We start from the raw sequence: 10,395 nt of genomic DNA on the forward strand, positions 1-10,395 counted from the left end.
CCCATGCTGCATTACTCACCCAGTCCAGTCAAACGGCCCACAGACGCGGGGACTTCCCCTTCCCTCCGAAGACAGAGAGGAATACTGTATTGCTTCATGCGGCGCTGAGGTAATATCATTACTTCAACCAAATGCTGCAAAGTCTAACCTGTATATTGTCTCAAGTGTCTAAACTGCATGGTGGGAGAGTAGATAATAAACTGTGACAGAGTAACACTAATATGTCACAAGGAATATTGCAGATATAGCATTACAATAATTTTAGGATTGCGGTTGCACGTAAATACTTTCCAGCCTGTGCAACTATGGTTGCTTTTACTGGATCATTTTAGGAAAGTTCATGTCTTGTCTGCAGCGGAGAATATAAAGCGAGACATTTAGTTCCTGATAGATATCAATCCAATCTTCTTCAGGGGAACTCCATGACGTGGGTGTGCAACAGCTCCACAAAGTATTGTCTCTTGCACGCAACTCTAAAATGACTGCTATGTTGCTGCCGCCGCCACTCCTTTAACACCTTCAGGGTTTTCAAAGGTGTCATTTCAAAAACGCAGACTGAAAAACAAACCCAAACGCGACAGGCGAGCCGTGTTCATAAAAGCGCTCATATTTGTCGGGACACGGCCCATAAAGTCGGCCGCCTCTCATCGTATGCATTTCACACAGCTATAATTGTGCGTAATTGCTGTGCTACCTTTAAGTTAAACGTAAGGGAAGGATCCTCTTCAGCAGCTTAACACTGAGATGTGATGGCGTAATGAGTCCAAACTGGTTCTGCTCTGACATATTTCCCATGATAGGTAAATATGAACTTGAAGCAAAGCAATGGGGCTATCTGTGAAAACAAGCAAAGCCATATATTTTACTTGGAAAAACAGCCATCAGCTGTATCAACACTGGTCCTCCTACTGCAGCCAGCCACATCAAGTGAGAAACTGTAGAGTCTGGAGGCATCCTCTGAGCACAAGCACAGACCCGAGGAAAACATCGTCCGTCAGATCAGGGGCTTTCTGGACATATCAGGGTTTAATGACTAATCCCTACTGACTTTAACTGTTTACTCCTGATAAATGTTCAGACATAATAAGATTTTAGCAAAGAGAAACAGCTATGGGAGCTGTTAACCGTTGCTGTGTGTTCAATGGCGGTATTATGATAGTGAGGCCGGCCCAACTTTTCCTCTTGCAAATAATCTGTGTGCTGTTTGCACTGGCACAGCTGTTTGCTTCTCCTTTTTTCAGCTGTCTGTGCTCTCCCTCCTTTCTCCCGGTTTGATAACATAATACTCCAAGCATGTTTCCAAAGGGTCATAAAAAGAGAGGGAGCCGTTATCTGCTCTTTGATTGTGCAACGAGCAGATTTAAACACATCCTACAAACCTGGAACCTTCTGCCATCCCATGTTTTATTTTTGTGAAGGTTTTTTTCCACAGTGCTCACTGAGCACAAATTTACGCATCAATTTGTTTGATGCTTAAATTCATCAAACAAATTGCAATATCTGGGGAACATAACATGAGTAAACATAAAATGCAGGTTTCAAGCTAAACTGCCCCTATGTGAAGAAGTAGTTAGAAGGAAAACAAGTCTTTTAGTATTTGCAAAATTATTTTAACTACGACACACTGAGGGGTTTATAAGTGTGATTAGCCTGATTAAAATCGCATTGCAGTATGTCCAGACTTTGACTAGGCCTAGTTCAGAGTAAGACGATCTGTTTTATTTCTTCTGTTGGTCAAGTAACCGCGCAAGCAAATCAGGTAAATCTATAAAATACACTTGCACTAAAACCCATGTTGTCTACAGCCAAACTATTCCGGTTAAGCCTGTTTTCCTCTGATCACAGAAGCTAAACAGAGTCAGGCCTGGTCAGTACTTGAATGGGAGACCACCTCCGAATGGCTCAAATCCAGGTGCTGTAGGCATTTTTTTCTTTACCACAAAAGGGTGTAAAATGCCGGTCAAGGCAATTTTATTGCCTAAAGCAGCAATAAAATGCCGGTTATGTTTCTTTCAAAACCTTTGTGATTTTGAAAGAATCTTGTAGCGTTCTATATTACAGCAGTCTCATGAAGAGGAATCCGTTTTGCACCATCATCTGCAGAGGTTCCACAGCAGAACCTCAGAACAGAACCAGCCTTCTGCAGCAGGTCGCTGAGTCTTTTTAAGTCTCAGTGTATAAGTATAAGAATATTTTCATATAGGCTTGGTTGGTTTGAGTTTTTTCCCCCTTAGGTAATGAAAATATGATTTTTAAATATATATTTTTAAACCCGAGTTGTCTTTGTTTGATAATTACAATCACTTTGATGATCTAAATCATTAAATACAACAAAAAAATAACAGAAACAGAACATATTCACAGTGCCGTATGTGTGCAACTGGTTTAATGGTTTAATGTAAACTGGTTTAATGTCACACAAACTGTTCGAAGCACAAGTAGACAGTTTATGGCTACAAGTTTCATAATGTTTCATGTGAGCAGCGGCCATGTTGGATTGTGAACTCTCGGTGGCTTAGGGGCTCGTATAGAAATCTGTCTTCTTTGTATGTTCTGTTTTATTTTTCGCTTGGAATGTTCTTACTTTACTTTATGTAACTGAACTTAAGTCGCTATGTTTGACCCGACTGATTATATGTTTCTGGACAGAAATTGGATTTGCTTTTAAAGGGCTCTGAGAAATTTGTTTGGCACTTGCAGCTTTATAAATAAAAACGTTTTATTCTATTACTTTTTCCCAAGCAGATGATGTCTGTCGGATATTCTGTGAGCCTGTGAGATTGACTGAACTGTGTGGATTACAAAACCTCTTGGGACATGCAGCACTGCTTATCAAACATCTGATGTTGTGTTTGGATATTTCTTCTTGGTGTAAATCCTTTTTAATGATCTCATTGTGATTTTGAAAGAAACTTGCATGAGTCAGTGACATGCCCACACATGGCTCCCCACAGGGATCTTATTAATGAAACCATTTGCTGCATTGCGTTTTTAAATCAGAAAGAATCTGAATATTTCAAAAGCCAAAACCAAGGACATTTTGTCATACTAAAAAACCTTGGGAACATCTTCTTGAGATCCTCTTTTTAAATGCTCCTCCCCATTCCCAGGCCAGTGTACCGCTTTTTTTGACAACTTGACAACTATCTGTCATCCTGCATGGGAATGAGGTAAAAACATGCGTTTTATTCTCGTACTAACATTTGAAAAAATTAAAAAAACGTTTTTTTTGTTATTTTCCAACATTGCGGATACTTGATAGCCACAACCAGCTAAATGCTGTTCACCACACCTTATGGAAACACACCCACAGGACATGGTTTATACCTCAAAGTATTGAAAACATCATCCACATCCATGTGCTGGGTAAACAAATATGTCACTGGCCAAAAACCTTTGAAAAAGCAACAGCTATACTGCTGAAAAACAGCAGACTTTTTCTGTTTCTTCTCCCTTATTGATTTATACTCATTAGAGTTAACTCACAAGCACCTTTTGTGTGATTGTTGCTGCCCCTAAAGAAGATGCCTTTTAGCATAATCTATCAATGAAATGTTCCAAAAAAAAAAGGTCCTGGATTTAATTTCCATAGATTTAGGCATTGGGGGAGGAGAAAAATCCATGTTAATGATAAATTCACTGGTTACTCAAATCTTTATCTATACATGTATGTGAAGATTTTTTGTTTATTTAGTTTTAAGTTTAGAAATTTTCTTCCACAAAGGCCCTTAAAATCTTTTAAAAGTGTGCCATCATGAACTGTCTGAAATGCCAGACGGTCTTAAATAAAAATCTCAGTCCCCAGAACTAAATGCTTAAAAAAAACCCAGGGTGAGCTGAAGAGAGGAGAGAAAAACAGAGGGCCCATGACAATCTGGAAAATCTCTCCAAATTATTTAGGGAGATTGTGCAATGAATAGGCAATGAATGAATAAAATGTGCTCACAATAAAGGCTGAATTTTTCTCTTTTAGATTTATATTAAGACTTTCTAACACTTCTTTACCAGGGGTGCCAATAAATGTGACTATATAAACTTGCTTTGCCCTTTAAATGAGGTAATGGGATTCCAAATCCAATAAAGAGACACATTTTTACTGACTTTGTTCCACCTCCCTGTAGGATCCACTGCACCGCAATGAATAGGATAAATTAAAACTTTGTTAGACCGTAAAGCTGTTCTGTTACCTTACACAATGTAAGTGTCTGTTACATTAGAAGTCTAGTGATGCATTTGGAGGATCAGAGATACCTCCCAACCAATTCATGAAAAGGAGGTTTTATTTTGTGTGAGTTCTAAGAGGTGGGACCCGACAGCCCCACCTTTGACCTCCAAAAATGACGGTCATTTCTGGTTGTGTGCTCGTCTTCCTCATCAGCAAAGCAGCTTCTGCGAGTGTTGGCATTTTTGAGCAAGTTTCTGATCAACACCCACTGAAGTGAATGCTGGGGTTTTCACTGAAGCAATAAAAAAACAAAAAAAACAAATGCGTTTAGATTTTGAGTGATGCCACCGGTAAATAGGCATGACAGCACACTCGGTCCCACGTCTCCAGGCGGTGGTCTGCGGGGGCTCCGTGTTTTGTTTCAATCATCAAAGCTATTGGGTTGGGGATCTTTTCTCTCTGCCTATCTCTCAGCAACACTCATGGCCACTCGGACCTTGAAATCTTACTCCGGGCTGCTGAGAGGAGTGGGCGGCTGGGCCAAAGAAACGTCTCCCTGGCCTTGGTCGGCGCTGCCGGGGGTCACGCTGGCATTCTTCTGTTACACAAAAGGCTTCTTCAAGTGGCCGTGTGACAATGGGCTTTAGATCAGTGGAGCGTTATGATTACTGGGCAACTTGAATGCATTCTATCTTAAGTGAGCCAGAATTAATGTGAACTTTTTGATGTGTTTCTAAAGCAAACCTGCCTGTAGCATCCAGTAACTTTCAACAGACACGCATTCTGTATCAACAAGACAAACCGGGGTTCGTTATGAGCCTGTTAATAAGCACAGCCTTCGCTTTCAACCTTAAGCGCTAACATTATGTCACTCACAAGCCCCTCATAATGAATGTGCACAAACCACGTCTCCACAACGGCATTGAAGCATGATTTCACAAGACAAGCCTTTAACGGAGCACAAAGGAATGTCAGATGTGCTGACACAAAAGATCTCCTCTTTCTCTCCCTGATTTACAAAACGTATAACGCACCGAGGGGAGTTGAGACTCTCATGCATTAGCGCACCGCATTAAAATGCGTTCAGCGACTCTGATTGGGGCCGAATGAAAAAACATTATCAAATAAAATTAATTAAAACAAGGCGGTGAGTCTATAGCTTCCAGACTGCTTTTGTTTAGCTGTCGTAAACAGAGTTAGCGGCGTCTGTCAGTGAATTAAGAAAACGCTGGGCCCCTTCTACTGCGGCGGCCTTGATTCGTGGATCCTGTGAGGCCTGCCAGCGCTTTGCTCTCACTCAGCGCGAACCGACTTGGCCGGTGACAGACAGGCAGCCTCGTGTCAAAACACCGTCTGCTTCTGCCAGCCTGCAGGACGCATGCAGAAAGGCTCATTCACGTCACCATTTGTATATTTCTGTGCATCGTAAATTTATTCTTAGAATTTAAAGCTTCAACAATTTTTTTTATCAGGATTTCATATTAGACTAATGATGAGTGTACGATTGTGAAGTGGAAAGAAATATGTTTACTTAAAATATTTAAGCTTGCCATACCTTTATGTTTAGTCCCTTTTACTTTGATACTACAAAATAAAATGTACTGCAATCAATTACCTCTGATGTCACAATAGTGTAAGTGTTGAATGACCTTGGCACATCTGCACACCTAAAAGAACATTTATTAAAAAAAAAACACAAAAAGCTCATGGTAACTCTGGAGGTGATGCAGCAGTCCATCGCTCAGGTGGGGCGATATGTTGACAAGGAAATTATTAAATGTTAACTCAACAAATCTGTCAAGGAGAAAGCCGGTGTTGGCAGAAAGCAAATGGAAGTCCCATTTGAATTCTGGCATAAGCCTTACGTTAAAACACAGTGGTGGCAGCATCATACTGTGGGATGCTTTACTTCAGTATTGGATGGCACTACACACGAGAAGAAAATCTGTTAGAGGGTGCAAAAGACTTGAAGGGCGAAGGTTCACATCCCAGCAAGACCCTAAACATGCTGCCAGAGCTACAGTGGAACGACTTAAAGCATGTTCGTGTGTTAGGATAGCCTAGTCAAAGTACAGAACCAAATACAATTGAGAATCTCTTGCGCTGATGTGAAATTTGTTGTCTACAAATGCTCTCTTTGCACTATTTTAGAACTATTTTTCAAACAAGAAGGGACAAAAATGTTTTGTCCCTTCTTGTAAAGATCCATCCAAGAAAAAGAGTCACAAAGTGGTTCTTAGTTATTGCATTTTGAAAACCTTTGGGCCTTTTTTTTCCCTTTCATGTGCTGCTTTGTGTTGCACTGCAACATAAAATTGAGGCACAAAACACTGAGATTTGTGGTGGTGACGTGACAAAATCTTGAAAAGTTCATGGGGTATAAATACCTTTCCAAGGCGATGTGTGACAGCATGTGCAATATATCAACGGAGCAACCCTGCCTCTCTGCTGTTCCATAAAAAACAACCATGTCCAGGCAAGCATTGTTATTTTGCCATCAAACATAAAATCTGCTTCAGGTAAAAGCATAAATTCTGCATTTTAGCTTTGTAATCACTGTTTATTGAGTTCTGTTTAATTTGTTAGCCATGAAGCCATTTCATTTTAAAGTTGGAGCCCATTTTGTTTGGGTTGACCACAAAACCAGGCTACAGAGCCAGTGTCTAGTAAATAGAAAACCTCTTTTAAAAGCAATGTGTTCAGTTATCTGAAAGCTTATGAAACTTCACACTAACATTTTTTATTGGAATATTTGAGGTAGCTCTTTATTTTATTTATTTATACTGAAGGGTGAATGATTCACTGAGTTGGAGACTTGATTTAAAGTTATCTAAGCAAAAGCAGCTGAAATGAGCAGATCAAGACAAAGAAAAAACAATCAAGCATGTAGACTTGTAACTTTATTAAAACAAAATAGATAGTATTCTGGGAACAAACCAATAATCCAGACTATCAATAAGGAACAACAGCGTAATCACAATGTGCTGTCTCTATGGCACCCACGCTTGTATTGCCTCTGTGCTGTTTGTTATCATGGTGTGTGGAAACATTCCCCCCCACTGACAGTTTTATGACTGCTTCACAGCATTTTGAGAGTCAAAGCCAAGACAGAATAAAATACAAGATAATAAAGCCTCCTATTTCCTCTAAAAGGTTAAAAATTTAACTTTACTCTGGTTTATCGATTATGTTTCTTACGATAAAGGAGTGTTGTAGCTTCACAGTCTTGACCAGCTTTGCACACCTAGAGACTAAACTTTACGCCCCTGAATATTGTTCACATAACTTAATGGAGGGCATCTAGGGGAAAGAAATTCCAATCGTGACTTTGACTGGGCCATTCCAAGACACGGAAATGTATTTCTGAAGACGACTGGGTGCTCTGGATTTTATTTAAAAATATCAGAGCAAAGGGGAAGAAATAGAAGGTCATGCCTTGTTTTTCCAGGATTTTATTTGTAAATAAAAAAATAAAACCAATCATCATGTTTCCTCTACAATTAATGGCCACGTGGTTTTAATCTAAACTGCTGATTCCCAATAAAATATACTAAAGCTTGCAATGAAACAAAATGTGAAAATGTTGAAATTCACTTTAAATTCTCTTCTCTGGGTATTTTTTTTTCTGTTTACGACATTTAGTGCAAAGTATTGTTGCACAATTGTAAAGAGCCTTGAAAAACTTCATATCTTCAGTTTAACTCTTAACTACTTCTAGCTATACAGTAGATTGTTGTTGCACATTGGGGTATGAATAGTTCAGCTCACTATGCTTACTTTCAACATATCACCTGTTTACTTTTTATCATGCAGAATAAAAAATTTACTCTCTTCCAACTTCCTTCTTATCTCCTCTGTTTTCCCCTCCCTGCTTGTTTTTCTCTCTGTTCATTTCCTCCTCCCACCAGGTGAGATCCACACTATATGTTCACACAATTGTCATTACCGATTTTTTGCTGAAATAAATTCAGGTTTTTTTTGTTTTTTTTTTTGCTTTAATTTATTGAAATAAAATAAAATCTATTTATTTAATTAATGAATTAATTAATTATTGGCTAGTCGTTCAAGCTACTAATTTACGCCGTATTAGGGACATAGATGTGCTCCAGTGAAGCAGACTCTTCATAGAAAAAAAAATACAAAAAAAATACAATTATGAGGATAAAGTTATATAAAAAAAATAATAGTCATAGTAATACCAGAATAAACTCATAATGTTTTGAGAATAAAGTCATAGTATTATGAGAGTAAAGTCCCAATATTGCCAGAACAGCCAGAATATATGACTTTATTCTTGTACAAGTTTATTCTTGTAATTTTATAACATTATTCTTGTAACTTTATTCTCGTAAATTAATTTATTTATTTATGTTATTTTAGTTTTTTTGAGGGTGGGTGAAAAGATTGAAATCGGGTTCAAACCATTACCCAAATATATAAGTCGCATAAGGGCAAACAGTGGACTTAGCTGGTATTTACCTGCTGTGTGAATAGCCTTTAGTCTAATTTGCCAGCGCTCATGGGAGTAATTTCCTCCTTACTGCTGCTCTGCACACCTGCAGCTGATTCTCCCCTGATCAGGTAATCAGCCAGGCTCAAACCTGCATTCACTGCCAGCCTGTTGACCTAGCATGGTGATGCTTAGCTCCTGTTTTCCTGTTGAAAAGGAAAAATAAAAAAAATCTTAAGTAAATTTTCTTTATTTTAATGTTCATAAATTCATCTTAAACTTAAACTAATAAAACCAATGCCTTAATTAAGAAATATTAGCTTTTATTAATCGTAGTTATAGTGGACCCCCATCTAGTCATGGTTCTGTATTCAGTTTTTTTTTTTTTCCTTTCACCACACAAATAATTATTCTCAATTAAACAGATACTAACTTTTAGAAATGACATCAAATGAGTGTTAAAGCATCTAAAAATGTTGTTGCTGTGACCTGTACTGTGCCACCAAGCACATTTATGCCTTTTTGTATTGTGCTTTACCAAGTGTGTTTACAAAAGTTTTAAAGTGACAACCCTAAAGAACAACTCATTAGTTTAACATTAACAGGTAGTTGTTATGCTCCAGTGAAGCAGACCCTTCAAATATTCAGCTGTACCCATTAACGGGGCAGTTCCCACATATTTCCACGTTATGCTCTGGAAGGTGACCGCTCGCCTGCCTCCGACCCGACTAAGGCCTGTAAACAAACTCGGCATTGTCCATAATGTGTTGGGCAACAGTCATTACACTGACACACCTCCTGTTGGCACTGGGCCTAAGCCAGGGATTAAATATAATTAGAGAAGGGTTTATTGTTATATGAAGTTACCTGATCTTCTTTTGAAGTATTTTATTGTATCTAATTGTATTTGAGGAAACAAGATTACTTTTCCCCCTTTTTGTGGTGAAGTATAACCTGTTAGTATTTAAGTATAACTATGCAGTGGAACCTGCTATTAAACATGTAAAATTAAACAATTTCTCTATTTTTTTTAGAATTACCTTAAAGTATGTAAGAACATATAAAATATGTGGATATCCATGTGATAAAATAAAACTACAATAAAACACTTCACAACCTTTTCCGTTTTTACTCTGACCTACATCCTACAACTCAAAACCAATCCAAACCTTTCAAGGAAAGGATATAAACGTGGTTGCATACGTGTCCAGACCTTTAAATACTTTCTTGAAGAAACTTTTAATTCAGTTGTACCATTCAGTCTTTTTCTGAAATTTGTTCCTCTCCATCCTTGCATTTGAGTCACGGTTACAAAGGATCAAAACGATTTCAGTCTTCAAAGGTAACAGTCAGGAGGTGGGGACCAAATCTCCATACAATATCAATCAGATTTCAGGTTCCTCAGATTAAAAGAATTGATAGCAGGTGTGAAATCATGAAGCCTGGATGTTGAAACAGAAACCAAAGTGCACTTGTGCAATCAAATTATGTCACCTTTGTTACATGTTTCCCAATGAGATTTGTTTGTTTTCCAACTGAATTGTAAAGAATATTCATGTTTAAAGTTGAAAAGACCCTTTGAAGTTAATGTCTCACACTAATAGGAGCATATCTCGTGTAGGATATTTTTATAATTGTTTTGTAGAAATATTTAACAGTTTTGTAACACAGTAAAAATGGGATCACTTGGGTTGAGTTAATTTACATCTGCTGGTTCTTTGTTACTAAGTTAATAAAAACTGTCCCACATGGATCAGATCTTCCTGTAGTTGATATTGGT

The sequence above is a fragment of the Poecilia reticulata genome, chromosome 15, assembly GCF_904066995.2.
Source record: "Poecilia reticulata chromosome 15, P_reticulata-male-v2, whole genome shotgun sequence".
NCBI lineage: Eukaryota > Metazoa > Chordata > Actinopteri > Cyprinodontiformes > Poeciliidae > Poecilia > Poecilia reticulata.